Source organism: Calypte anna, chromosome 2 (assembly GCF_003957555.1).
Source record: "Calypte anna isolate BGI_N300 chromosome 2, bCalAnn1_v1.p, whole genome shotgun sequence".
Lineage (NCBI taxonomy): Eukaryota > Metazoa > Chordata > Aves > Apodiformes > Trochilidae > Calypte > Calypte anna.
Window position 1 is genome coordinate 60270 of NC_044245.1, and position 27234 is coordinate 87503.

The 27234-nt window shown below is 49.6% G+C and overlaps 6 long non-coding RNA genes across 6 annotated transcripts; all 6 read right to left on the bottom strand.

Annotated features, from left to right (window-relative positions):
• Window positions 1-501: 501 nt before the first annotated feature.
• On the bottom strand, window positions 502-855 carry LOC115597878. Its single transcript, XR_003987221.1, has 3 exons — window positions 795-855; window positions 663-714; window positions 502-567 (listed from the first exon to the last, which is right to left on the bottom strand). It is a non-coding gene; the product is annotated as an uncharacterized LOC115597878 (long non-coding RNA).
• A 1144-nt stretch (window positions 856-1999) lies between these two features.
• Window positions 2000-2490, bottom strand: LOC115597922. Its single transcript, XR_003987255.1, has 4 exons — window positions 2415-2490; window positions 2254-2319; window positions 2112-2167; window positions 2000-2037 (listed from the first exon to the last, which is right to left on the bottom strand). It is a non-coding gene; the product is annotated as an uncharacterized LOC115597922 (long non-coding RNA).
• Window positions 2491-6823: 4333 nt separating this feature from the next.
• On the bottom strand, window positions 6824-7175 carry LOC115597950. Its single transcript, XR_003987291.1, has 3 exons — window positions 7117-7175; window positions 6985-7036; window positions 6824-6889 (listed from the first exon to the last, which is right to left on the bottom strand). It is a non-coding gene; the product is annotated as an uncharacterized LOC115597950 (long non-coding RNA).
• A 1150-nt stretch (window positions 7176-8325) lies between these two features.
• LOC115597937 lies at window positions 8326-8812 on the bottom strand. Its single transcript, XR_003987278.1, has 4 exons — window positions 8737-8812; window positions 8576-8641; window positions 8434-8489; window positions 8326-8359 (listed from the first exon to the last, which is right to left on the bottom strand). It is a non-coding gene; the product is annotated as an uncharacterized LOC115597937 (long non-coding RNA).
• Window positions 8813-16860: 8048 nt separating this feature from the next.
• Window positions 16861-18832, bottom strand: LOC115597941. The gene is made up of 2 exons (XR_003987281.1): window positions 18721-18832; window positions 16861-17137 (listed from the first exon to the last, which is right to left on the bottom strand). It is a non-coding gene; the product is annotated as an uncharacterized LOC115597941 (long non-coding RNA).
• Window positions 18833-21253: 2421 nt separating this feature from the next.
• LOC115597879 lies at window positions 21254-23310 on the bottom strand. The gene is made up of 3 exons (XR_003987222.1): window positions 23163-23310; window positions 22262-22367; window positions 21254-21686 (listed from the first exon to the last, which is right to left on the bottom strand). It is a non-coding gene; the product is annotated as an uncharacterized LOC115597879 (long non-coding RNA).
• Between the last annotated feature and the right edge of the window lie 3924 nt (window positions 23311-27234).

The window sequence follows — 27234 nt, forward strand, 5'->3', positions numbered from 1 at the left end:
TAAAAACAACCCACAGATCACAAACAGCGCTGGCACAAGTCCCACCTAAGCCAACGCACGCTACTTCCGCTGCACTCACCTCCTCAAGGAAGCCCCGTGGTATACCACGCACCTTCTCATTCCAGAGTTGAACGCCATCGCCACCGTTGCTTGGGGCACCTGAAACGCCAAGAGAAAGAGTTCCTGTTCTGCTGATCAGAAGTCACCAGCCCCATGAACCCCTCGCTACCAACTCAGCTCAACTTCAGCACCGATCCGGTTCCAAAGGTGGCACGCACAGCGCCTGCAAAAACAAAATAAAACATTTAAGTGACCTGGTGTAAAATACATGGCTGTATTTTAGCCCACCACCATCTCACCTTCTCCAGCCCCTCCTAAATGTTTGTCTTCACCCCTCCAAGGATGGTTGTGGCACCTGCAAGTCAAAGCAAAAGGCACATGCTGAGGTAGTGCCTCCAACAACAGGCAGCCCTCTGTGATGTCCACCTCCTCCTCTTTTACCTCAGCCTCTCACCCATCTGCTGCCTGCCATCCTTGGGGGGTGCCAAAAGTAGGTTTGGAGGACACCTGGAAAACACAAAAAACAGGCGACGCCAATGCCTTCAACGGCAATAAAATACCTGAGAAATAACTGCTCCTTCTGCACACCAGCCTTTGCTCACCTTGCCAGAGCCACCTCCGGAACAGATATTCTGCTTCCTTGGCTGCTCTCACCTTCAAAGGGACAAACAAACCATAATGTGGTCAGGTAGCCAGGAGAGGGACCTCCAGTCCAACACCAAACCCTAACTAACCTTTGGATGGCGCTCTTCTCTCCTCCTGCTCTTTCATGTACATCCTTGTCACACGGGATCTGAAAAACAGTGATGCACAAGTCAGTGGAACACTGCCCAACACATGAACTACTCACTTACGACTCTTCCAACAAACACCGGGAAGAGCAGCTCCACGCCAAATACTCAGACCTAGCCCAGACACAGCCCTGCAAATCATGAGACTTGATCTCAAGAGAACACTGAGCAAGAAGAATATCTCTGGGATCCAAGACTGTTTGGCAAGAAGACCTACAGCGATGCAACGGCAAAACAAGGGGCTGAATCAAGGGATGCCAAAGAACCCAGGATTCAAGACCTGAAGACGCAAGGATGCGGGGAACAAAGTCCCACTCTGGGAAAATCCGTGACCAAAGATGATGCTGGTGCAGGTGGCGATGATGTTTAAGAAGATGACAATCAAGAAACTTCCAAGTGAAGAGACCGATCCGCAATTTAGACTCGTCGTGCAGAATAACACGCTGCTGATTAGCAACGTGCTGAACAGGAAAGGCTTTCCAGGGATGATGCCCAAGATGCAGGACTTGCTCTGGACTGTGAGGACACAGAGGACCATCAAGGCCTGAGGAAGCTCTAAGACAATAAAGACGGACAACGTAAAACACACAACCCCACAAATCAAGGCTGGAGCTGCCCTGCCCCTGCTGGAATCACACTGGAAAGTAACCTGTTCCCTTCACACACCCAAAGGGGGCCGCTCCCAGGCAGCCCTCTCCCCTACACTCACTTCAAAACACCACCTGCAATTCCCAACCTCAACTCCGCTGCTCAGCCCCTCCCCACCAACCCCTGGGCCCTCAACTTATCTTCAAGAGCGACAGCAGCACAAAGCCACGGTCAGTAATGAAAACCACAGTGTCTGACTGGGATGTGTTTCCAGTCGCACGGTTCCTCTTCATCCCCTATACATAAAAAAGGAAAAAACAACTACCCACAGATCCCAAAGAGCGCTGGCACAAGTCCCACCTAAGCCAACACAAGCTACTTCCGCTGCACTCACCTCCTCAAGGAAGCCCCGTGGTATACCACGCACCTTCTCATTCCAGAGTTGAATGCCATTGCCACCATTGCTTGGGGCACCCGAAACGCCAAGAGAAAGAGTTCCTGTTCTGCTGATCAGAAGTCACCAGCCCCATGAACCCCTCGCCACCAACTCGGCTCAACATCAACGCCGATCCGGTTCCAAAGGTGGCACGCACAGCGCCTGCAAAAACAAAACAAAACAGTTAAGGGACCCGACGTAAAATACATGGCTGACCCAGCCCACCACCATCTCACCTTCTCCAACCGCTCCTAAATGTGTGTCTTTGTCCCTCCAAGGATGGTTGTGGCACCTGCAAGTCAAAGCAAAAGGCACATGCTGAGGTAGCGCCTCCAACAACAGGCAGCCCTCTGTGATGTCCACCTCCTCCTCTTTTACCTCAGCCTCTCACCCATCTGCTGCCTGCCATCCTTGGGGGGTGCCAAAAGTAGGTTTGGAGGACACCTGGAAAACACAAAAAACAGGCGACGCCAATGCCTTCAACGGCAATAAAATACCTGAGAAATAACTGCTCCTTCTGCACACCAGCCTTTGCTCACCTTGCCAGAGCCACCTCCGGAACAGATATTCTGCTTCCTTGGCTGCTCTCACCTTCAAAGGGACAAACAAACCATAATGTGGTCAGGTAGCCAGGAGAGGGACCTCCAGTCCAACACCAAACCCTGACTAACCTTTGGATGGCACTCTTCTCTCCTCCAGCTCTTTCATGTGCATCCTTGTCACACGGGATCTGAAAAATGGTGATACGCAAGTCAATGGAACACTGCCCAACAGATGAAGTACTCAGTTATGGCTCTTCCAACAAACTCTGGGAAGAGTAGCTCCAAGCCAAACGCTCAGACAAATTCAAGACACAGCCCTCCAAACCATGAGACTCAATCTCAAGAGAACACTGAGCAAGAAGAATATCTCTGGGATCCAAGACCGTTTGGCAAGAAGACCTACAGCAATGCAGCTGTAAAACAAGGGGCTGAATCAAGGGATGCCAAAGAGCCCTGGCTTCAAGACCTGAGGACGCAAGGATGCGGGGAACAAAGTCCCATTCTGGGAAAATCCGCAACCAAAGATGATGCTGGTGCAGGTGGCGATGATGTTTCAGAAGATGACCAACAGGAAACTTCCCAGATGAAAGACCTATCTACGCTTCAAATTTGTCACGCAAGAAAGAAATGCTGCTGACTAGTACTGTGCTGATGAGAGAAGACCTTCCAGGGATGATGCCAGAGATGTGGGACTTGCTCCAAGAGGACATCAAGGCCTGAGGAAGCTCTAAGACAAAGACACACAACACAAACTACACACCACCACACACCAAGGCTGGAGCTGCCCTGCCCACACTGGCATTGCATCAGAAATTAACCCGTTTCCTTCACCTGACCAGACTGCCCTCTCCCCTACGCTAACTTCCAAATCCCTCCCACAACTCCCACCAGCCTTGACCCCTCTACACCACTGGTCCCTCAACTTATCTTTCAGAGGACTGGCACTCCAAAGCCATAGTTTGCCAGGAAAAAAAACAGGAGCAGCCCAGGATAATCCTCAATTTGCAAGGTTCCCCTTTGCCACCTGCATAAGAAAAAAAATTAAAAATAATATTAAAAAAAAAAAGTCACACCACAACACCAAAACAAACAAATCAAAAAACCCCACACACATAACCACAACACCAGATCACCTATCAGAATATTCTGCAATAATTCCAACATTGGCCAGCCCCTCTCCCTTCCAAATGACCCAGCTTTGCAGACTCACCCACACTTTCCAGACTTGGATGCTGTAGGTGTTGTCATTCAGGCCACCTAAAAGGCACAAAACGATTGTTGTGCTTGAGAGAAGACACTGTGTCCACAAGCCCTGCACTACTGCCTCACCTCCAATGCTCATTCAGTTCCTGGAATTTGCTAGCATCATGCCAGGGAGAGACAGGCTCCCATCAACCACCCAAAGGGGACTGCGTCTGGACAGCTCACTCCCCTACAGTAATTTTAAAAACCAACCTTGCAATTCCTAACCTTAACCCCTCTACACAGACCCTCCCCAACCATAGTCCCTTTCACTTACCTTTCAAACAGCTGGGGCTCCGAAGCACCGGCCAGAAAAGTAAAGCCACATCAGCTGACGGGAATCTTCCCAGAACCACCAAGTTCCTCCTCGTCATCTGCAATAACAAACAGCAGTGCCGCCAGAAATAGGACGTCAGCTAAATACCAATCCCTTCCACAAGCTCCTCATAACCCCCAGCTTGCCCTGCTCACCTTCTCCTTCCACACACATTAAGGCCACCATCACTTCTGGCACCTGAAATACCAGGAGATGCAAAATTACTCTCCTGCTTGTGAGATCGAGCCTCCTCGTTACCATCCTGTCTCACCTCCAGTGCTCTTCCGCCTCCGAAGGTGGCACACGCAGCACCTGCAAAAATAAAGGGAAACACTTAACCGAGTCGTCGTATAATCTCTGGATGAGCCACCCCACATCCATCTCACCTTCTTCGACCGCTCCTCAATGCATGGCTTTGTGTGACACCTGCAAAAGCCAAAGGAAAAGCCACATGCTGAGATATTGCCCCAATCAACAGCAGCCCACTCCAGCCTTTGCAACACCTCCCAGCCTCAGCACTTCAGTTCAGTCCCTCAACTTATCTTTCTGAGGGACAGTGGTTTTGGATCTATGCCCAGCAAAACACCACGCTGTCTGACAGGCATGTTCCTCTTCATCACCAGCAATCAAAAAAAGGAAAATCAGACACTGTGTCACAAATAAGGTGCACTTCAGCCATCACCAACCACTTAAACTACACCCACCACCTCAAAAGAGACCCACATTGTTCCACTCACCTCCTCGATCCAGAGCTGAATGCTTTGGCCACCACTGCTTTGGGCACCTAAAAGACCTAGAGAAAGAGTTACTGTTCCGCTGATCAGTAGTCACCAGCTCCAGGAGCCCACTCTCTACCACCCCAGCTCACATTCAATGCTCAGCCAATTCCAAAGGTGGCACGCACAGCGCCTGAAAAATAAGGGAAACATTTAACAGAGTTGATGTTAATACAAGGCTGACCCAGCCCAGACATCTCACCTTCTCCAACTGTTCCTCAAGACATGGCTTTGTCACTCCAGCACTGTGTGTGACACCTGCAAAAGTCAAAGCAAAACACACACACTGAGATATTGCCCCCAGCAACAACCAGGACACTGTGATGCCACTCTCCTGCTTCTTTACCTCAGCCTCTCACCCACCTGCCTGCCATTTCTTTGGGGTGCCAAAACCAGGTTAGGAGAGCATCTGAAAACACAAACTACAAAGGATGCTCATGACTAACCAACACTGCAGCACTTGAGAAGTAAACGACCCTCCAGCCCACCAGCCTTTGCTCACCTTGCCACAGCCACCTCCAGTGCCCATATCCTGCTTCGCTCGGCGCTTCCACCTTCAAAATTACAACAAACCATAACACAGTCAGGTAGCCAAGGGAAGCACCTTCCCACAGACTCCACACCCATAACCAACCTTTGGGTGGTGGCTTCCTGTCCTCCATCAGTTTCTTGCTCGTCATTGACACGTGGGACCTGAAAAATAGGATTATGCAAATCACTGGAAAGCTGCTCAGCATCAAGTCGGTCAGTTGATGGCACTTCCAATGGCCCCTGATTCTACACAGCAGGCAGGGCAGCTCCAAGCCAAACACAGCCGCAGACCGAGACACGCACAGCCATGTGAGTCACAAGACTTGACCTCAAGATAAAACTCGCAGCAAGATGAGGGACTCCGGAATCCAAGACTTTTGGGCAGTAAGACCTACAGCGATGCATCTGCAAAGCAAGGGAACGAAGTGGCAGATGCCCGAGAAGCCGCCTTCAAGACCCGAGGATACAAGGATGCAGGGAATGAGTCCAGATGCTGATGCAGTTGGCAATGATGTTTTGGTAAGTGACAATCAAGGAACTTCCAAGTCAAGAGACCGATCTGCAATTTAGACTCATCGTGTGGAATAACATGCTACTGATTAGCACCATGCTGATCAGGAAAGACTTTCCAGGGATGATGCCCAAGATGTGGGACTTGCTCTGTGAGGACGCAGAGGACCATCAAGGCCTGAGGAAGTTCTAAGACAACAAAGACAACACAAAACACACAGCCCCACACACTGAGGCTGGAGCTGCCCTGCCCATGCTGGAATCATACTGGAAAGTAACCTGTTCCCTTCACACACCCAAAGGGGCTGCTCCCAGGCAGCCCTCTCCCCTACGCTAACATCAAAGCGCCACCTGCAATTCCCAACCTTGACTCCTCTGCTCAGCCCCTCCCCACCAACACCTGGGCCCTCAACTTATCTTCAAGAGTGACAGCAGCACAAAAGCCATGGCCAGGAATGAAAACTGCAGTGTTTGACTAGGATGTGCTTCCAGTCGCATGGTTCCTCTTCATCCCCTATACATAGAAAAGGTAAAAACAACCCACAGATCACAAACAGCGCTGGCACAAGTCCCACCTAAGCCAACGCACGCTACTTCCGCTGCACTCACCTCCTCAAGGAAGCCCCGTGGTATACCACGCACCTTCTCATTCCAGAGTTGAACGCCATCGCCACCGTTGCTTGGGGCACCTGAAACGCCAAGAGAAAGAGTTCCTGTTCTGCTGATCAGAAGTCACCAGCCCCATGAACCCCTCGCTACCAACTCAGCTCAACTTCAGCACCGATCCGGTTCCAAAGGTGGCACGCACAGCGCCTGCAAAAACAAAATAAAACATTTAAGTGACCTGGTGTAAAATACATGGCTGTATTTTAGCCCACCACCATCTCACCTTCTCCAGCCCCTCCTAAATGTTTGTCTTCACCCCTCCAAGGATGGTTGTGGCACCTGCAAGTCAAAGCAAAAGGCACATGCTGAGGTAGTGCCTCCAACAACAGGCAGCCCTCTGTGATGTCCACCTCCTCCTCTTTTACCTCAGCCTCTCACCCATCTGCTGCCTGCCATCCTTGGGGGGTGCCAAAAGTAGGTTTGGAGGACACCTGGAAAACACAAAAAACAGGCGACGCCAATGCCTTCAACGGCAATAAAATACCTGAGAAATAACTGCTCCTTCTGCACACCAGCCTTTGCTCACCTTGCCAGAGCCACCTCCGGAACAGATATTCTGCTTCCTTGGCTGCTCTCACCTTCAAAGGGACAAACAAACCATAATGTGGTCAGGTAGCCAGGAGAGGGACCTCCAGTCCAACACCAAACCCTAACTAACCTTTGGATGGCGCTCTTCTCTTCTCCTGCTCTTTCATGTACATCCTTGTCACACGGGATCTGAAAAACAGTGATGCACAAGTCAGTGGAACACTGCCCAACACATGAACTACTCACTTACGACTCTTCCAACAAACACCGGGAAGAGCAGCTCCACGCCAAATACTCAGACCTAGCCCAGACACAGCCCTGCAAATCATGAGACTTGATCTCAAGAGAACACTGAGCAAGAAGAATATCTCTGGGATCCAAGACTGTTTGGCAAGAAGACCTACAGCGATGCAACGGCAAAACAAGGGGCTGAATCAAGGGATGCCAAAGAACCCAGGATTCAAGACCTGAAGACGCAAGGATGCGGGGAACAAAGTCCCACTCTGGGAAAATCCGTGACCAAAGATGATGCTGGTGCAGGTGGCGATGATGTTTAAGAAGATGACAATCAAGAAACTTCCAAGTGAAGAGACCGATCCGCAATTTAGACTCGTCGTGCAGAATAACACGCTGCTGATTAGCAACGTGCTGAACAGGAAAGGCTTTCCAGGGATGATGCCCAAGATGCAGGACTTGCTCTGGACTGTGAGGACACAGAGGACCATCAAGGCCTGAGGAAGCTCTAAGACAATAAAGACGGACAACGTAAAACACACAACCCCACAAATCAAGGCTGGAGCTGCCCTGCCCCTGCTGGAATCACACTGGAAAGTAACCTGTTCCCTTCACACACCCAAAGGGGGCCGCTCCCAGGCAGCCCTCTCCCCTACACTCACTTCAAAACACCACCTGCAATTCCCAACCTCAACTCCGCTGCTCAGCCCCTCCCCACCAACCCCTGGGCCCTCAACTTATCTTCAAGAGCGACAGCAGCACAAAGCCACGGTCAGTAATGAAAACCACAGTGTCTGACTGGGATGTGTTTCCAGTCGCACGGTTCCTCTTCATCCCCTATACATAAAAAAGGAAAAAACAACTACCCACAGATCCCAAAGAGCGCTGGCACAAGTCCCACCTAAGCCAACACAAGCTACTTCCGCTGCACTCACCTCCTCAAGGAAGCCCCGTGGTATACCACGCACCTTCTCATTCCAGAGTTGAATGCCATTGCCACCATTGCTTGGGGCACCCGAAACGCCAAGAGAAAGAGTTCCTGTTCTGCTGATCAGAAGTCACCAGCCCCATGAACCCCTCGCCACCAACTCGGCTCAACATCAACGCCGATCCGGTTCCAAAGGTGGCACGCACAGCGCCTGCAAAAACAAAACAAAACAGTTAAGGGACCCGACGTAAAATACATGGCTGACCCAGCCCACCACCATCTCACCTTCTCCAACCGCTCCTAAATGTGTGTCTTTGTCCCTCCAAGGATGGTTGTGGCACCTGCAAGTCAAAGCAAAAGGCACATGCTGAGGTAGTGCCTCCAACAACAGGCAGCCCTCTGTGATGTCCACCTCCTCCTCTTTTACCTCAGCCTCTCACCCATCTGCTGCCTGCCATCCTTGGGGGGTGCCAAAAGTAGGTTTGGAGGACACCTGGAAAACACAAAAAACAGGCGACGCCAATGCCTTCAACGGCAATAAAATACCTGAGAAATAACTGCTCCTTCTGCACACCAGCCTTTGCTCACCTTGCCAGAGCCACCTCCGGAACAGATATTCTGCTTCCTTGGCTGCTCTCACCTTCAAAGGGACAAACAAACCATAATGTGGTCAGGTAGCCAGGAGAGGGACCTCCAGTCCAACACCAAACCCTGACTAACCTTTGGATGGCACTCTTCTCTCCTCCAGCTCTTTCATGTGCATCCTTGTCACACGGGATCTGAAAAATGGTGATACGCAAGTCAATGGAACACTGCCCAACAGATGAAGTACTCAGTTATGGCTCTTCCAACAAACTCTGGGAAGAGCAGCTCCAAGCCAAACGCTCAGACAAATTCAAGACACAGCCCTCCAAACCATGAGACTCAATCTCAAGAGAACACTGAGCAAGAAGAATATCTCTGGGATCCAAGACCGTTTGGCAAGAAGACCTACAGCAATGCAGCTGTAAAACAAGGGGCTGAATCAAGGGATGCCAAAGAGCCCTGGCTTCAAGACCTGAGGACGCAAGGATGCGGGGAACAAAGTCCCATTCTGGGAAAATCCGCAACCAAAGATGATGCTGGTGCAGGTGGCGATGATGTTTCAGAAGATGACCAACAGGAAACTTCCCAGATGAAAGACCTATCTACGCTTCAAATTTGTCACGCAAGAAAGAAATGCTGCTGACTAGTACTGTGCTGATGAGAGAAGACCTTCCAGGGATGATGCCAGAGATGTGGGACTTGCTCCAAGAGGACATCAAGGCCTGAGGAAGCTCTAAGACAAAGACACACAACACAAACTACACACCACCACACACCAAGGCTGGAGCTGCCCTGCCCACACTGGCATTGCATCAGAAATTAACCCGTTTCCTTCACCTGACCAGACTGCCCTCTCCCCTACGCTAACTTCCAAATCCCTCCCACAACTCCCACCAGCCTTGACCCCTCTACACCACTGGTCCCTCAACTTATCTTTCAGAGGACTGGCACTCCAAAGCCATAGTTTGCCAGGAAAAAAAACAGGAGCAGCCCAGGATAATCCTCAATTTGCAAGGTTCCCCTTTGCCACCTGCATAAGAAAAAAAATTAAAAATAATATTAAAAAAAAAAGTCACACCACAACACCAAAACAAACAAATCAAAAAACCCCACACACATAACCACAACACCAGATCACCTATCAGAATATTCTGCAATAATTCCAACATTGGCCAGCCCCTCTCCCTTCCAAATGACCCAGCTTTGCAGACTCACCCACACTTTCCAGACTTGGATGCTGTAGGTGTTGTCATTCAGGCCACCTAAAAGGCACAAAACGATTGTTGTGCTTGAGAGAAGACACTGTGTCCACAAGCCCTGCACTACTGCCTCACCTCCAATGCTCATTCAGTTCCTGGAATTTGCTAGCATCATGCCAGGGAGAGACAGGCTCCCATCAACCACCCAAAGGGGACTGCGTCTGGACAGCTCACTCCCCTACAGTAATTTTAAAAACCAACCTTGCAATTCCTAACCTTAACCCCTCTACACAGACCCTCCCCAACCATAGTCCCTTTCACTTACCTGTCAAACAGCTGGGGCTCCGAAGCACCGGCCAGAAAAGTAAAGCCACATCAGCTGACGGGAATCTTCCCAGAACCACCAAGTTCCTCCTCGTCATCTGCAATAACAAACAGCAGTGCCGCCAGAAATAGGACGTCAGCTAAATACCAATCCCTTCCACAAGCTCCTCATAACCCCCAGCTTGCCCTGCTCACCTTCTCCTTCCACACACATTAAGGCCACCATCACTTCTGGCACCTGAAATACCAGGAGATGCAAAATTACTCTCCTGCTTGTGAGATCGAGCCTCCTCGTTACCATCCTGTCTCACCTCCAGTGCTCTTCCACCTCCGAAGGTGGCACGCACAATGCCTGCAAAAACACCTGACTGAGTCAACGTAAATCTCTGGATGAGCCAGGACGCAACCATCTCACCTTCTCTGACCACTCCTCAATGCATGGCTTTTTGTACAGCACCTGCAGAATTCAAAGGAAAAGCACATGCCAAGATACTGCCTAAAACAACAGGCAGCCCACTGTGATGTCCAGCTCCTGCTTGCTCCTTTACCTTGTCCCCTCACCCATCTGCCTGCCAGCCTTGCAGGGTGCCAAAATGAGGTTTGGAGGACACATAGAAAACAAAAAACAGGGGATAACACTGCCTTCCACGGCAATACAACACCTGAGAAATAACTGCTCCTGCAGCCCCCCAACCTTCACTCTGTGGAATGCTGCTCAACACATGGACAATGCTGCTAAGACTTGTCGAAGGACCCTTGACCCTACAATGTGGGTAGGGCAGCTCCAAACCAAACTCTCAGTGCTGAGGCCAACCCAATACACAATGCTGCAGACCACAAGACTCAACCTTAAGAGGAAACTCTCAGGAAGATGAATGATTCCAGGATCCAAGATAGCTGGGCTAGAAGACATGCAGGGATGCAAGAGTGACACATGGAGGCTCCACTGTGGCCCCAAGAGTGTTGAAGGGCACCACCTTTTAAAAGAAGCTACTTTCTAAGCTTTGGTGACACGTAAATGACAAGTGTGGATTCAAGACCTAAGGATTCAGGGAACAAGCCCCAGTCTAAGAAAATCGACAATTAAAGATGCTGCTGCAGTGAGGAAGAACATGTCAGAAAACAACCTTTGAGAAAGCTATGATACACAAGAACGTTCAATGTTGTGAATTTGTTATGCAAAATAACACATCAGTGAATGCGTTGATAAGGTGTTTCAGAGCCTAGGGATGGTGCCTAAGGTGCGAGACTTGCTCTGTGAGCACAATGAGGACACCAAGGCCATAGAAAGCTTTAAGACAACAAAGACAAAGACACACAGCAGAAACTACACACCACCGCACACAAAGGCTGGAGCTGCCCTACCCAAGCTTGCATCATATTGGAATCTAAACCACTCCCTCCACCTGACCAAAGGGGGCTGCTCCTGGACAACTCTCTCACCTACACTAACTTCCAAACCCCTCCCTGCAATTGTCAACTTTTCCCCTCCCTCCCCAGCCCTTCCCCACACCTGGTTCCACTTATTTTTCAGAAGGTTGGGCACCTGAAGCCATAGTCAACAAAGAAAGCCACGACAGGGGGCTGGGATGTTCCTGTAGCCACAGGGTTCCTATCCATCACATGCCATGAAAAAATTCCAACCCACAGTACCACCAGCAAGTCCCATACCAGTAACACTAACCTCTTCTAGAACGCTAAACTCATCCAAAGAACCCCTGGGTGTTTCACTAACTCTCATTCTAGAGTTGAACACTGCAGCTGTTACCATTTGGGAAACCAAAAAATAGCAAGACAGAGCAAACAACCACTGCACCAGCCAAAAGACCCCAACCCTCCCCCTCTCACCTGGTAGAGCTCCAAGCACAAACACAACCCCAAAGCAGACTGAGCCAGTCCCTAGAGGTGAAGGCTTATATGCCTGGGCCCCGCCCCACTGCACTTCCCACAGTCCTATGGGAAAGCCCCCTCATCAACCTGACTGCCCACACCTGGGCTACCCCAACCCCAGCTGGAGCCCTTTAGAGAATATCATCCCCAGCCACAGCTGGGAGCTCTGTCCCCTAGGGCTGCCAACCGCACCCCACCCCCCTCAAAGCAGGAAAATGTTCATTCAGACTCCTCAGAAATCCCAGTAGAGTTGGAGACAAGGCTCAGAGCCTGAACTGAGCCAGAGAAATGAAGAAAAGGAAAGAAAAAAGGAGAGTGAGGGAGAGAGAAATTAGGAGGGGTGGGAAAGAAAGTTAGGATTATGCTCTCCCATCGCCTCAGTGCCTCCCTCTGCTGTCACAAGCTACGTCTGCTGCTGTGCGGACACAGCACAGCACAGGTCCCGCCCCATTCTCTGTGGACAAACACACAGGTGTAAAGGCCCCACCCCCTCTCGGGTGTGGACACACCCTTCGTGTGAAAAAAACCCTTATAGGTCTCATGCACACTCCCCCTTTGTGTAAAAACCCGCACCACCTCCAAGAAGACACACCCCAAGACCAGGAAGCTGCGCCACCTTGTTGTGCGTGCGCGTGCGCGTGTGTGTGTGTGTGTGTGCGCTCTGGTACAAAAAACAAACCAGTTCTGCCCTCCTGAGATTGGACACACCTTCTGGGTGATTCAAACCCCACCCCCTTTGGGTGTGGACACACCCACTATGGATGTGGGCACACCTCCTTTGCATAAAGCCCCGCCCTCCTGGAAAGAAACACTTCCCTTGTGTGATGTAACCCCCATCCCCTTAGCTGTAGCCACGCCCCCTTCGGGTAAAGCCCCACTCGCCTAAGAGCACCCCCTTCAGTGATGCAAGCCCTGCCCCGTTTGGGTATGAACTCTCCTCTTTTGTGTTAGCCCCGCCCTGCTTCACGTGGACACGCCCCCTGTGTGATGGGAACCCCACCCCCTTTGGGCCTGGCTAAAACCCCTTTTGTGTTAAGCCTCACCCTCCTGAGAAATACTCCTTGTGTAACACAAGCCCCACCCCCACAGTCGGGGTGTGGACACGCCCCTTCCTGTTTAAGCCCGGCTCTTTTCAGGCATGAACACGCCCCTTTGGTGACAAAAAACCTGCCCCCTTTTGGGTTTGGACACACCCCTTTGGGTATAGCCCCACCCCTCTATAGCTGTTGGCACGCCCCCTGCCATGGAATCCCCGCCCCCTTTTGGATGTGGAAACTGCTCTTTTGCATTAAGTCCCGCCCTCCTGGGAATTAAACTCTCCCTGTGTTACAAAATCCCTGCTCTCCCTTTGGGTGTGGACACACCCCTTTGCTTTAAGACCCGCCCTCTTTGGCTTAGATGAGTCCCTTTTGTGTTAAGCCCCACCCTCTTTTGCATGGAAACACCCCCATGTGATGCAACCCCCCACCCCCTTTTCATTAAGCCCCGCCCTCCTGGGAATAAACACGTCCCCTATGTGATGCAACACCTGCCCAGGATGGACGTTGATACTTTCGTGTTAAGTCCCACCCCTCACACCTCCCCTCCCTGAGTGGACACAGACCCTCTGCTTTGAAACCTCACCCACTTGGGACTTGGACACACCCCTATGTAATCAAAACATCTCCTCCCTTTGGAGGAGGTGTGGATACGCCCCTTCTGCGCAAAGCCCCGCCTTTTTAGGAGAGGACACCCCTCCCCCCCATGTCATGCATACCCCACCTTTTACCTCTGTGGTTTACCACCTCCTTCGGATTAAGCTGTGCCCTCCCTTTGCATGTACATGCCCGTCATTTGATACAAGCCCCACCCCCTCTAGGCTGTGGACACGCCCATTTCTCCTAAAGCCTCACCCTCCTGGGAATAAACACTCCCTGTGTGATGCAATCCCCACCCTCTTTGGGTATAGTCCTGTCTTCCTGAGTGGACACACCCCCTCTGATCGCAACCCCACCCCTTTGGGTGTGGACACGCTACTTTTCTCCTAAGCCCCGCCCTCCTAGAATGGACAGACATACCCTTGTCCAAACCCAACCTCATTATGGTGTGGACATCCCCCCTTTGGGTATAGCCCCACCCTCCTGAGATTGGACACACCCTCCATGTGATGGTAAAACCCGCCTTCTTTGGCTATGGACACACACACTTTGGGTGTGGACATGCTCCCTTTCCCATTAAGCCCCACCCTCCAAGAAATAAGCACTCCCTGTGTGATGCAAACCCCAGGCCCTTGGGTGTGGACACACACCCTTTGCTTATACTCCCACCCTCCTGAGTGAACCCACCCTTTGTATAATGAAACCCCGCCCCCTTTGGGTGGAGACACCCCTTTCATGTAAAGCCCCACCCTCCTAACTGTGGACACACCCCTTTCATGTAAAGCCCCACCCTCCTAACTGTGGACACACCCCCTGTGATGGAAACCCCGCCCTATTTGGTTGCAGACACACCCCCTTCACATGAAGCACCGCCCTCCTGGGAATAAACACTCCCTCTGTGGAGAAAACCCCGCCCCTTTGGGGTGTGGACACGCCCCTTTGTGGAATAGCCCTGCCCTTTTATGTGTCAACACACCCCCTGCATGATGCATACCCCTCACTTTATTGCTGTGGAAACGCCTCCTTCAAATTAAGCCATGCCCTCCTTTGCATGGACACGCCCCTCGTGTGATGGAAGCCCTGCCCTCCTGGGAAAAAACAATTCTTGTGTAAAGAAAACCCTGCCCACTTTAGTTGTGGACACACCACTTTTACGTTAAGCCCCACCTTCCTGAACACACCGCCCCCATGTGATGCAAACCCCACCCACTTGGGGTATGGACACGCCCCTTTGTGTATAGCCCCGCTGATGTAAACACTTTGAAAATACAAAATATGTCTCTCGAATCAGTATTTTTTCTGCTCTTTTTAAAATATACCAAACATTCCCAATTAACAGATTTCTTCCCCAAACTTAACTAGCTTCTGTTTTGTATCATGCTTGACAGGCACCTAAAGATAAGACTGCTTATCAGGTCGCCTCCTGGTACACGGCCCAGACAAAGATAATAAATTTAGCAAGGTAACAAGGACAGAAAAATAGTAATAAATAAAAAAGAAGTTCTTGGGATGGCAAAATCTGTGTTATCTTTAGCAAGTCTGTGTGCCAGTAATTTATGAAAAGACAGAACCCCTTCTGCTGTATAAAAACTCCAAGAGAAAAAGGAGAAGCGGTGGGTCTTCTTCCACCCCCCTTCTCTCTCAATACTTCAGCTACGGGACAACAACAGCGGAGGAAAGGAAAAGCGGAGAACATCAAACCCCGCCACTCCAGCCAGAGACCAGGATCGGGGACGGTGATAAAATCTTAATTGCTCCCTCAGTTTCTTTTCTTTTCTTAACAACTCTTCTCTCAAAAGTAACAAATTGTGTTCACCCTTTATTAACAGTGATATTTTGTTTTCCCTTTCCTAAAATAAATCCTTGTAACTTGCTTAAGTTTCAAAATGCATTAGTGTGCAATTTCCATGCGTTTTCTCTGAGTAGTGGCTGCATTTTCCTCATTATCAAAATATTAAAATAGTAACTTGGATCACAACACCCGCCCTCCCATGAGTGGACACACAACAGGTAACAGAAATCCCACAGTCTTTGAATCATAAAATCATAGAATTGGCTGGGTTGGAAGGGACCTCAGAGATCATCAAGTCCAACCCTTGATCCACTACCGCTGCAGTTACTAGACCATGGCACTGAGTGCCACATTCAGTCTCTTTTTAAATATCTCCAGGGATGGAGAATCCACTACTTCCCTGGGCAGCCCATTTCAATGTCTGATCACCCTCTCCATAAAGAAATTCTTTCTAATATCCAACCTAAACCTCCCCTGGCACAACTTGAGACCGTGCCCTCTTGTCTTGCTGAGAGTTGCCTGGGAAAAGAGACCAACCCCCCCCCTGGCTCCAACCTCCTTTCAGGGAGTTGTAGAGAGTGATGAGGTCTCCTCTGAGCCTCCTCTTCTCCAGACTGAACAGCCCCAGCTCCCTCAGCCTCTCCTCATAGGATCTGTGCTCGAGTCCCTTCACCAGCCTAGTTGCCCTCCTTTGGACCTGCTCCAGGACCTTGATATCCTTCCTAAACTGAGGGCTTGAGTGTGGACACAACCCAGAGCCCCAGAAGCCCCACACAACTCATGACTATAGGGCAGCGGAGATGTCCACTGGGGCACTGGGGGTCTGCGTGGTGCTGGTAAGGGGCCTATAGGGGTATCTTACGGGCCCATGGGGGGGGAGCTGACATGCACAATGGGACACTGAGGGTCCTTCTGGGGGACAATAGGGCAGCTCAGTGGCCCATATGGGAAACTTAAAATGCCCTATGGGACACTGGAGGTTTGTGTGAGGTAGTGAGGGAACAATGGGGCAGCTGAGAACTCCAAATGGGACAGTTAAAATGCCCAATGGGGCACCAGGAGTCTGTGAGGGCAAGTTAGGAAACAATAGGGCAACTGAGGGGCCCATATGGGACAAACAGAATGCCCTCCTGGAAATATACATTCCCTGTGTGATGCAAACCCCACCCTCTTTGGGCATAGCCCCACCCTCATGAGTGAACACACCCCCTCTCATCAAAACCCCGCCTCCTTTGGGTGTAGACACGCCCCCTGTATGATGTAAACCCCACCCTGTCAAAAATGCTGACATGTTTAAAAACTTTTTATTGAGAGAGATGTAAGTAAAGCAGTGTGCTGCAGCACGCTGGGCAGCCGGGGAACTGAAGCCCCACCACCTGCTCGCACCTTCAATAAGGTAAAGCCGGCCCTTTATGCTTTTCATCAAGCCCTTCCCCCTCAGTCTCCCATCAGTTTATCATTGGTTCCCATCCCGCGGGCTCTCCCAGCACTGGTTCTTGCTTCCCGGCTTCTCTCTGCTGCCGATGGGAACAGTTTCACATTTCGCAGGCTTCGCTCTGTTGCTGAGGGGAATTGTTTCACGTTACGTTCCTGTTTCGCAGGCCCCTGCAGTCGGCCCCTCCTCCTCTTTTTCTGGCTTTTCTTCCTTAAAGTACACTTACAAATACACCCCAAAACAACATGATACAAACTGCTTCAACAAACTGACCAAAAAAACATTATTAAACTGAAAGATACACTCAACAAAACAATAAACTGCAATTTTAAACCCTTATTTTTCACACACTCCCTTTGGGGATGAACACACCCACTTTGCATTTAGCCCCACCGTCAAGGTAATAAACACTTCCGGTGTTATGCAAACCCCAACCCCTTGGTTGTGGACACACCTTTTTTCATAGCTCTGCTCTCATATGTGTGGATATACTGCCTTTGTGATGCAATCTCCTCCCCCTTTGGGTGTGGACACTACCCTTTGGTTACCCTGCCCATTTCGGATGGACACACCCTCATGTGGCACAAAGCCAACGCACTGTGTGTGGAGACACACCCACTTTTGCTTATAGTCCCACCCTCCTGAGTGGACACACACTCTGAGTGATGCAAACCCCCCTCTCTTTTGATGTGGAGATGCCCCTTTCATCCACATGCCCCTTTCATGTAAAGCCCCGCTGCTATATGTGGACACACCCCCTCCCTTGGAGACCCCGCCCCTTTTGCACGTGGACATGACCCTGACCCCCGGAAGCCCCATACACCTCACCCATGAGCAGCTGAGCAGCCCAATGGGGAGGTGACTGTGGGTCACGTGTGAGTCCCCACGGGTTGGTGTGTGTCCCCTCCCCCTAAACCCCACTACCTCTGTTCCTGTTCCACCTGGGGTCCGTAGCAGAGGTGGATTTCCTATTACCTCGGCACGTCCCTCTGCTGCTGCAAGCCACGGCCACTGCTGCGAAGACACGCCCCTCTCATGGGAACAGGTCCCCCCTCCTTCTCTGTGGACATACACCCAGGTGTAAAAACCCTGCTTCCCTTTGGGTGTGGCCACATCTTTTTTGTGTTAAACCCCCAGCCTGAACTACATACACACCCCCTGTATAATGGATGCTCTGTGTACACTTTGCCCACCATGTGCTCACCTCTTCCCCCCACACACACTGTACTCTTTGTACACAATGTGGACACCTCGCCCCCCATACTGCACTGTTTTTCAAACTCGTGCTCGCGTTCACTGACTCACTCTCTCACTCATTCACACACACATCCCTCCCCCCCACTCCTTGCTCTTGGAGCCGATGCGGGTCCCTTTTGTCCCTGTCCTTGTTTTCCCCCCCCCCCCAGCCTCACAACCACTCCCAGCCCCACACAGCTCACACGGGCCTCTGCGGCTGCATCTCCGGTGGCAAGAAATCCCCCTCCCAAGTCGTCGTGGCTGTGCCAGGAGATGCCATTTACTCTCCGGACGCCATTTTCTCCCCCCAAGCTCTTGCCCCCCCCCCCCCTTTTTTTTTTTTTTTGCCCCTGCCACCCCCGCGCCCGCCCTCCAGGTCCCCCCGTGTTCGCGGATCCCTTCCGCCTCTTCCCTGCGCTGCCCCCCACGCCCCTCACCCCGGCCGCCAATTCCCAACCCCCGCCTCCCTGACACCTGTCTTCTCATCGGCACCGTAGCTCCCTCACACTGACGAGTCACCGCTCCAAAGTTTCGGGGCTCGCTGATTGGCAGTCCGCTCCGGAGGGAAAGGCTTTCATTGGTTCAGCCGCTGGTGTGCCTAACCCACTTCGTGGGGCGACACAGGCGCTGATTGCGCCCAACTATGCTCTTCGCACCCGCACCCTCATTTTGCACCCTCCCAGGATGCTGATTAGCCAGCGGCGCTGAGGCCGCTCTGCCACTGGCCAATGGGCGGGACATCGCCAGCGCCCGCTCATTGGTTCCTGAGAAAAAAAAACACAGTAAAAGAAAAAAAAAGGAAGCGCGTGGTGCCCTCACCTTACCTACAGGACTCAGGCATCTTCCTCCTCTTTGAAGAAAGGTCGCCCCTTTCCCGCCTGTTATTAAGGGCACGCTAAGGGGTTTGCTGTTCCCCCGAGCAACCCACAGCTGCCCGTGATCGACTGCCCTGCACTTTAGGGTCCCCCCCTGCGCGCTAGAACTCCACAGCCACCAGTGAGGGGTCTGCCCGTGCCCCAGAGCACCCTCCCCAAGTGCCCACCCCAGCACTATAGGATTGCTCCGGTTCAGCCGTAGCCGTAATTTCACCACCGGCAGCTTCTGCAACCAGGTCCTGACGGAAGCGGCAGCTCCTGACCAGTACCGACCAGTACACACTGTATAGACCCGTACGCAGTATAGACCAGTCACATGTTCACCGGGCCATTATTCACACCCAGTGCACAACAGTAGCCCCCAATGCACCTTTCCGGCCCCTCCAGTACACACCATTTTACACCAGTACCCCCAAGTGGCACTTCAACCCCTCCCAGTGCTCCCATCCTCCCTCCCAGTTGCTCCTGGTCTTATCTCTGCCCCTCCCACTCATTCCTATCTGCTCCCAGTGCCTCCACCCCTCTACCAGTACAACCCCGTAGCCCCCAGTGCCTCAGTGCACACCAGTAATAGCCTCCCTCTAGCCCCTCCCAGTGCCCCCCAGTATAAACTGCCTGATGCAGTCCTGTGTAGAGGACAAGAAACACATTTTTATATAAAATCACTTATCTCTCCCTGAGGCTTACCTCCTTCCTTCTCTCTTCCTAAGGGTTTTTTTTTTTATATTTCTAAATTGTAAACTATGGAACTAAAATTCCCTGGAAGGCAAGTTATGATCCAATTATCAAATTCAATCACTAGCTTTTTCTAAAGGTATTTCTAAAATTAAGTTCAAGTGTTATTTAAGTAATGTCAAAGGCATTCAAACTGCCTCTTCTTTGTCCCGATACACTTTCGTTGCTGAAACTCCTAAACAGCGGGTTTTTTTAGACAGAGAAGGTCTCCATAAATGTAATCCAGTGGGCCAGACTGCAGGAACAAAAAAGCAAAACCTGATCAGAAATTACAGTCCTGTGACTGTAGCTTGTATGTACATAGAGCAAGGTAATTCTAAAAGCAAAGCTGTGTAGCCAAAAAAACACATTCAGATGACAGCAACCAACTAAGTTCCTCTATTTTCTGGCTGCTTAAAGCCACACTAACCCTCTCTGCTGGGAAACAAGGTGGTGTTACCTTGGGGGGAGAAATGGAGCTCAGGGGGAAAAAGAGGATTGCAGGGGGTCTAGTGGGAGAAATGGGGGCTTAGGGGGGGGCAAAGAGGACTGGGGAGAAATAAAATGGGTGAAAGGGGATTTTGGGTGGGGGGTAATGAAGAGTTATGGGGAAAAAAGAGAGGAGAAATGTGGCTCTGGAGGAGGAAATGCAGTTAAGAGAAGGGAAACAGGGGGGTTGGAGGTGAAAATGGAGATTTTAGAGGGGGTCCGAGGAGGAGAGAAATGTGCCTCTTGGGTGAAAAAGGGGTTTCAGGGAGGAAAATGGTGGTTTGGGGGTTGATGTGGGGGTCACAGGGTCTACAGTCAGAGCTCCAGCCCCACAGCAGGGGAATCAGGGGTAAGTTACACCCTCAGGGTTCCCCCCAGGGACTTACCCCTGCAGGTCTTTCTGCCTATTACACCCCCCAGACCCAGCCCTGCCATTCTAGGACACCCCACAGCCCCTTAAAACCCCTGCAACCCCACAGAGACCCCCCCCAGTAACCACTCGGACCCTGCAGGACACTAAGAGCATGAGGTACTCGCATCACACTAAAGCGTGATGGGAAATGTAGTCCTGTCATGCAAAAAATAACATTTTATCAAATTCAAACCAAATGAATTGGTTGAAATTATCCAATTCAAGTAATCAAATTCAACCAAAGGCTTTTCTATAAAGTATTTCTAAAATTAAGTTCAAGCATTATTTAAATAATCTCACAAGCATTCAGACTGCCCCTTCTTTACTCACATGCACTTTGTCGAAACTGACAAAGAGCTCCTCCCAAAAACAAAACCAGAAGCTTAAATTTCATGTGAAAATTTAATAATGAAATCATGATAATAAAGTAATAAAACTTTACAAAAAAAATTAAAATCTAGGCACTCGCCAAAAAATTATACCAGCATCACCAGGATTTTCCATTTGAAATTATAACCTTTGACTTCATAATAAAGAGGTGAAAATCAGCTCAGTGGAGCCACATTGAGATGTATAGTGCTGTATTGGTGTATGTTGTAAAGTTTGGACAGAGAAAGTCTCAATAAATGTAAGGTCACAGTATACTTAGCTTTTATCCAGAGATGATTTTGTAGCCAAATCCAGGAACTCACCATCTCCCAAGATCCAAGAGCAGAGGATGACTTTACCTGAGCAGATCTCCCCACAACTGGCTGATGCAGAGGAGACACAAAAGCACAAAGCAGTTTTTTGTTTTTGTCTTCAGTGAAAAACAGCATCCTGCTCAGGTCATAAAAGAGAAGAAAGATGCCCTGGTTTTAAGGTACCAACACTGCCTGTGAGTGAGGCCAGACTGCCCAAAGTCTTGGATTCAAGTGGACGTTTTTTCGTTTCTCCGCAAGCACAGAGACCTGCATAGAGGACATTAAGTCTACTGTGAGCTGAGGCAGTTAAGAACAAACAACACTTGTACCTCAACTGTTAAACACTACCCCACACAGATAGACTACCACTTGAGATACAGATTCTTAATGGTGCTTTGACACTTTTAATTCAGTTTATTCATTTAATGTTTAATTGCATCTACTGCTGACTGTTTATTAACTGCATCTGCCAAGCAATATTTTGCAACACCACACTAAAATTATGTTCCAACTATATTCCATTATTATATTAAAGCTTCATTAAAATGCATTCACAAGGTAACACGCTAGAACTTTATTATCAGATCTGTCCTTTGATATCCTCTTAATCTGCACACAAAGTAAGCTTTTCACATCTGCCTACCCTACATTTGGTAAATCATACAGCAGAACAATGTACAGAAATCTCTTCTTGGCTACCACTACAGATAACTGCACCGCTTTGGACAAAAAGTTTAAATCAGCAACCGATTAAAAAAAAAAAGCCCACCAGAATGTTCTTCAGTGACTCAAAACTCTTACATTGAGTGTTTGGATAAAGAGCCATAACCAGCACTGCCCACCTTAAAACATTTGTTATGTTTTCTGTCCCAGCCAGGAGTTCTCCCACAGGGATAATCAGGGCCTCTCTTCACCACGTAGATTCTGGATCTCTACTTTGGGATTTCTCTATAACGTAAACTAGAAAGACATCCTGTTGACTGAAAACTGCACTTGCTTTGTTTTTGAACTAAAATATGGACAGAGTGCACATGCAACCTAAAACCTAAGTGCCTCAAAAAATCTTTTCATTTTTCTTTTTTTTGGGGTTTTTAATTTTATTAATTAGCACACTGCGCAAAGTGCAGGGGAACTTAAAAGAGGCGTGAAAGCCACACTTCCTGGTTTTAAATTCCTTTGTTTCACCTTGTCTGGAATGTGCCGACAGGTTAAAAACAGCAACTGCAGTTTTAAGCTTTCATACAAAAAAAGAAATTATGGACTGCCCTTATCAAGCCGAAGCTACGTATTTCTCTTAGGTATGTTCCTTACAACTTAAACTTAAAACTCATTTAGATCAGGTAAAACCACCACAAGAGTTAAAGGGTGCTTAATCAGCCATGGACTCCAGCTTGCATACCACAAACCCTCAAAAAAACACCATGAAACAGTACTTTTTCAGAGATCTTCCAAGTGGTCTTGAGCAATTTGTGTGCTATGCACCCTGAGAACAAAATCAGAGTTTTTAAGGAATGGCAGCTGACTTCAGTGGGGATACTACAGTGCAAGAACAATATAAATTGTGTTCCTCAAGCAGGCATTCAAAAGCAACTCTACCCTATTCACTCCTTCAAAGTAAACTACAGTCTCTGTAAAATGGTAACACACCTGGATCACAAGCTAAGTTACACTCAAACAAGAAAACTTACTTTTTCAGTTGAAAATTTCAATTAAGTCTATTTTACTTAGTAAAGGCTTATTTACCATATCTCCTGGTCTGTCAGCAAATCCTACAGCCTCCACATCCTGGCAAGCCAAAATAAAGCAGTGCAGTTTCTCTCTGTCAATAATCCAGTGCAACGTACCAATCGTCTTCAAAGATGACAACACCCACCACAAGTAACATGCATCAGGTAACTGGCAGGCAGAGAAACAGATCATTATTTGATTTTGTTTTAAACAGAACATTTCAGTATTGGTGATCGTGCAAACTGCTAGGTGTGGCATAATACTGTTGCAGAGAAACAAAACTTGAGGAATTTTTTTGGGGTAAAAAGAGAAGACAGTTCCTGGATGTAGTCTCTTGTCAGAGGATATCTCTTCTTCCAGAAGGGTAAGTCTCTTTCAAACCTCTTCCCTTCTTCAAGAAACAAAACCACAACTGATTCTGAAACAGCCTTCATCTTCTATGGGAGAGGCTAAAAAAAGACACAGTGACTTTTAAAAAAATACAAAGAATTTCTTACCAACCAGTTTCTTTGGGGTTGTTTCTTTGTTTTTTTTTAATCTGTTGGGATGGTGTTGGGAATTTGTGCCATTGCTATTGGAGATTATTCTAGGTTAGACAATTTCATAGGGTCATGTGGAGCGCTATTACACCCTATCTCCACTGAAACAGTAATTTTTGTAAAAATTCTGTAAACCAGATCATTCCCAATGTCAGAAAATATACAAGCCTTGTTAAAACGGGATACTGGTTCAAGCAGTCAGCAACACAAACTTCAGCATGAGTACTTTCCTAAACTGAGGATTCAAACTAACCATAACTGAGGACTGCTCATGAAATCTTAGTAACAAAATGAAGAATCAAAATGAGAGCCTGACTTAGAAAAATCTATAGAAAAGTTCATAGAAAAAAGTACATAGAAAAGTAATTATATTTTTAAGAAGCTCTTCAGCTTTACATAAAATAATCTCAGCTGAAGTTTGAACAAAGAAGCCACGCAATACCTCTTCTAGTAGTCCATTGCGACCTCCAGAAGGTAACTGATGTTCACAAAATCACCATCTCACCAAGGCGTTTATTTGATGCAACTGGTCTGTTATAGCCAGAAATCCTGTGCAACAATACATGTCAAACTACAGACATATATTTTTTGTGTATTTAAAAACTAGGTATAGTTAAGCAAACTAAGTGCAGTAAGATCTCAAATCAGGAATATAGCTGTGAAAATGCAACACAAAGTGGAAACTTCAACTCACTACTTTATTTCAAAGGAATTTTACTTTTCCATTGGAAAATGTTATTGTTTCAGTTGCTTTTGTAAAAAAAAACGAAAAGATTTAAAAATTAAAAGATTTTTAAATTACCCCACTTCACAAAATGATCCATCTTCTTTTTTGCAAGTTCTGTGTATATTATTTCATCTACCTATGCAACACGGAGACTACCACGGAAGATACGAATCTGGAAGAAAAGACAATTGTACTTGGTTGTAATCAAAGAGAGACAAAAAACCACCTTAGACCTGTAAGAGATTTTATTTAATTTACTGTGAATACTATTTGGTACACTTAATCAAAATAAAAGTGCATGCACCACGGTTCATTGTGTAAAAACCACATAGGTGCGACGCCCCCCCTCGCACAGGCTCAGCATCTGCTTCTCCGGCAGCACCGCCCCTGCACAACATACACACCTCCTCATGCCCTCTTCCCAGCTCAGGAACCTTCCACTTTCCCCGTCCAAGCTCCGTACAGCAATTTTCTCGCCCCCAAGGAATCGGTGAACATGAGGCGGCGATAGGAGGCCCCAGGGCAGCACTCGGGACCTGCCCAGAGCGGCCCCGCGCCGCGCCGCTCCGCACACCAACCCCCCCTCCACTCCACTCACCGTCCCTGCCGCTTCCGCCCCTCTCCTCGCCCTAGAAGCAGGCGGTGAGACGGAACAACCAGAGCCGGCGCCCACCCGCGGCGCTGCGGTTCTCCGCTCTGCCCACCGGCACCGCCATCAGCAGCGGAGACGACAGAAACAGCAGAAGCCACTCCATGCAGGGCGATGAGTGACGACGGTGCTCCAGCTTCATCCAGAGCTCATGCGCATGCGCAGATCCCCCATGCCAGTACTGCAGCTCCCAGCTGCAGTACCCACTTTTCGCCTCCGGGCGACGCACTGAGCGCCTAAAAAAATAAAAAAATAAAAAACAAACCAAACCAACCAACCAAAAAGACCCACGACGGCAGGGAAAAAATTAGAAAAATACCAAAAATACCAAATACCGATACTTTTTTTTCTTTTCTAGACATCATATTCGGTGGCACTGAGCTGCAGCTGACCGCCCGCACCTCCAGGACGCAGGGAAACGGCTCACAAAGCACGGAAAGCAGCAGCTGGGTGGAGGCAACGGGCAGGGGCACGGCGACAGTTCCCAGGCAGGGGGAGACAAAGACGCGGACGGAGGAGCGGAGACGCACATGGGGGACGGGAACATGAATGGAGGGGGGGGTGATGGCACGATGCACTGCAGCTCCACACTCTGCCTTCCGGCTCTGGCAACAGCAGCAGAAGTGGCAGCGGCACCGGCGGCTTTGTACAGGGCGAGAGGGAACCCCGCACCACCGCCATGACTCCGGAAGAACCGCTAGCTCACTTGCCGGCATTTACGGCCGCCAGGCTTCTAAGAGCGTTGCGCATGCGCCACTCCTCTCTCACGCGCCTTTCAGTGGACATCTGGTTTCAGGTGATGTGACTGCACATACGCGAAGGCTTAAGGCAGCATTTGGCACTGAATTGCAGTATTGATTTTTCGCCACCGGGTGGCGAACTGAGTGCCAAATAAACCCCACAAACAGCACCTGACACAAAAACAGCAAGAGAAAAAAGAAATTCACATGCACAGTAGGATCACGGTTTTCCTTTTCTAGCCATCAGACTCAGTGGCACTGCATTGCAGCTGACCGCCCGCTCCTCCAGGACGCGTGGGAACGGCTCACAAAGTACAGAAAGCAATGGCGGGGAGGGGCCAACAGGCAGGGGTACAGGTACAGGTCCTGGGGGGCGAGGGACGAAGGGGGGGACAGGGGAGCGGAGACACGCAAGGGGCGTGGGGGGTGGTGACAGTGCAGCGGGGGGCACTGTATGAGGGAACAATTAATATAAGACTGTTGAGACACCCACTTCTGCTTCTGTTGGGGTGTCCGGCAGTAGTACGCACCACTTCGCGTGCTATCACTCGTGGCACTGGCTTCGTATGACATCGCTGTGCATGCGCATACTCCGAGTGTCAGTCGCTTCTTCGGCCGATGGGCTGGAGGACCAAACCACCATAGGGAGAGCGCTCGGAGGACTGATGGGGTCGCTGGAAGACCAAAGCACCGTGGAGAGCGGCCGGAGGACTGACGTAGGCCACCTGGCCAACCTGGCGGGCACACACGCCTCTACGTTCCCATTGCCACAGGTAGGAGCTGCGGGTACTCAGTCTTCTCCACATGACTGCTGTGCCGCACTGCTGTACGCACTGACCCGCATCCCGCGCAGCCCCGCACACTCGGGTAATCCCCGCACCAGCCCCCCACTCATTTCAGCTCTCCCCGCTCCCCATCGTGGCAGCTCTCCTCGACACGCCAGCCCCGGCACACAGCTCCACCCATACGGTCCTTCCGTTTACATTCCTTCCTCCCAACAAGCTTTTTCTTCTTTGCATTCTTTGCATTTTCAACTCTTTTTTAAAATTTAGGCACACAAGTGGTGTTTTTGTTTGTTTGGGGTTTTTTCTATTTTAAAGTCGTATCTATCTCTATTCAGATTTCTGCTTTTAAATCCTTTACCTAATACAAAAGAGGGAAGTTTATGGTTTCCAATCAGTTTCCATATATAAATTAGTACTTACTTTCCAAGATACATAAACATGAGAGATTTCAACACCTCACACAGAACACTTCAATATTTTTTCATCTCCCTTGTATTTTCAGGCATTTTTTAGCAGCTACCCTCCTCTGTGGGGGGGCTGCCCCCATGCCCCATTCACCTGCTGCTCCTCTGCCACATCATCAGCCCCTTAGTGACTGACACTGGTTGCCCGAAGTCCATCATCTCCCTCCAGACTCCCCCTGATCA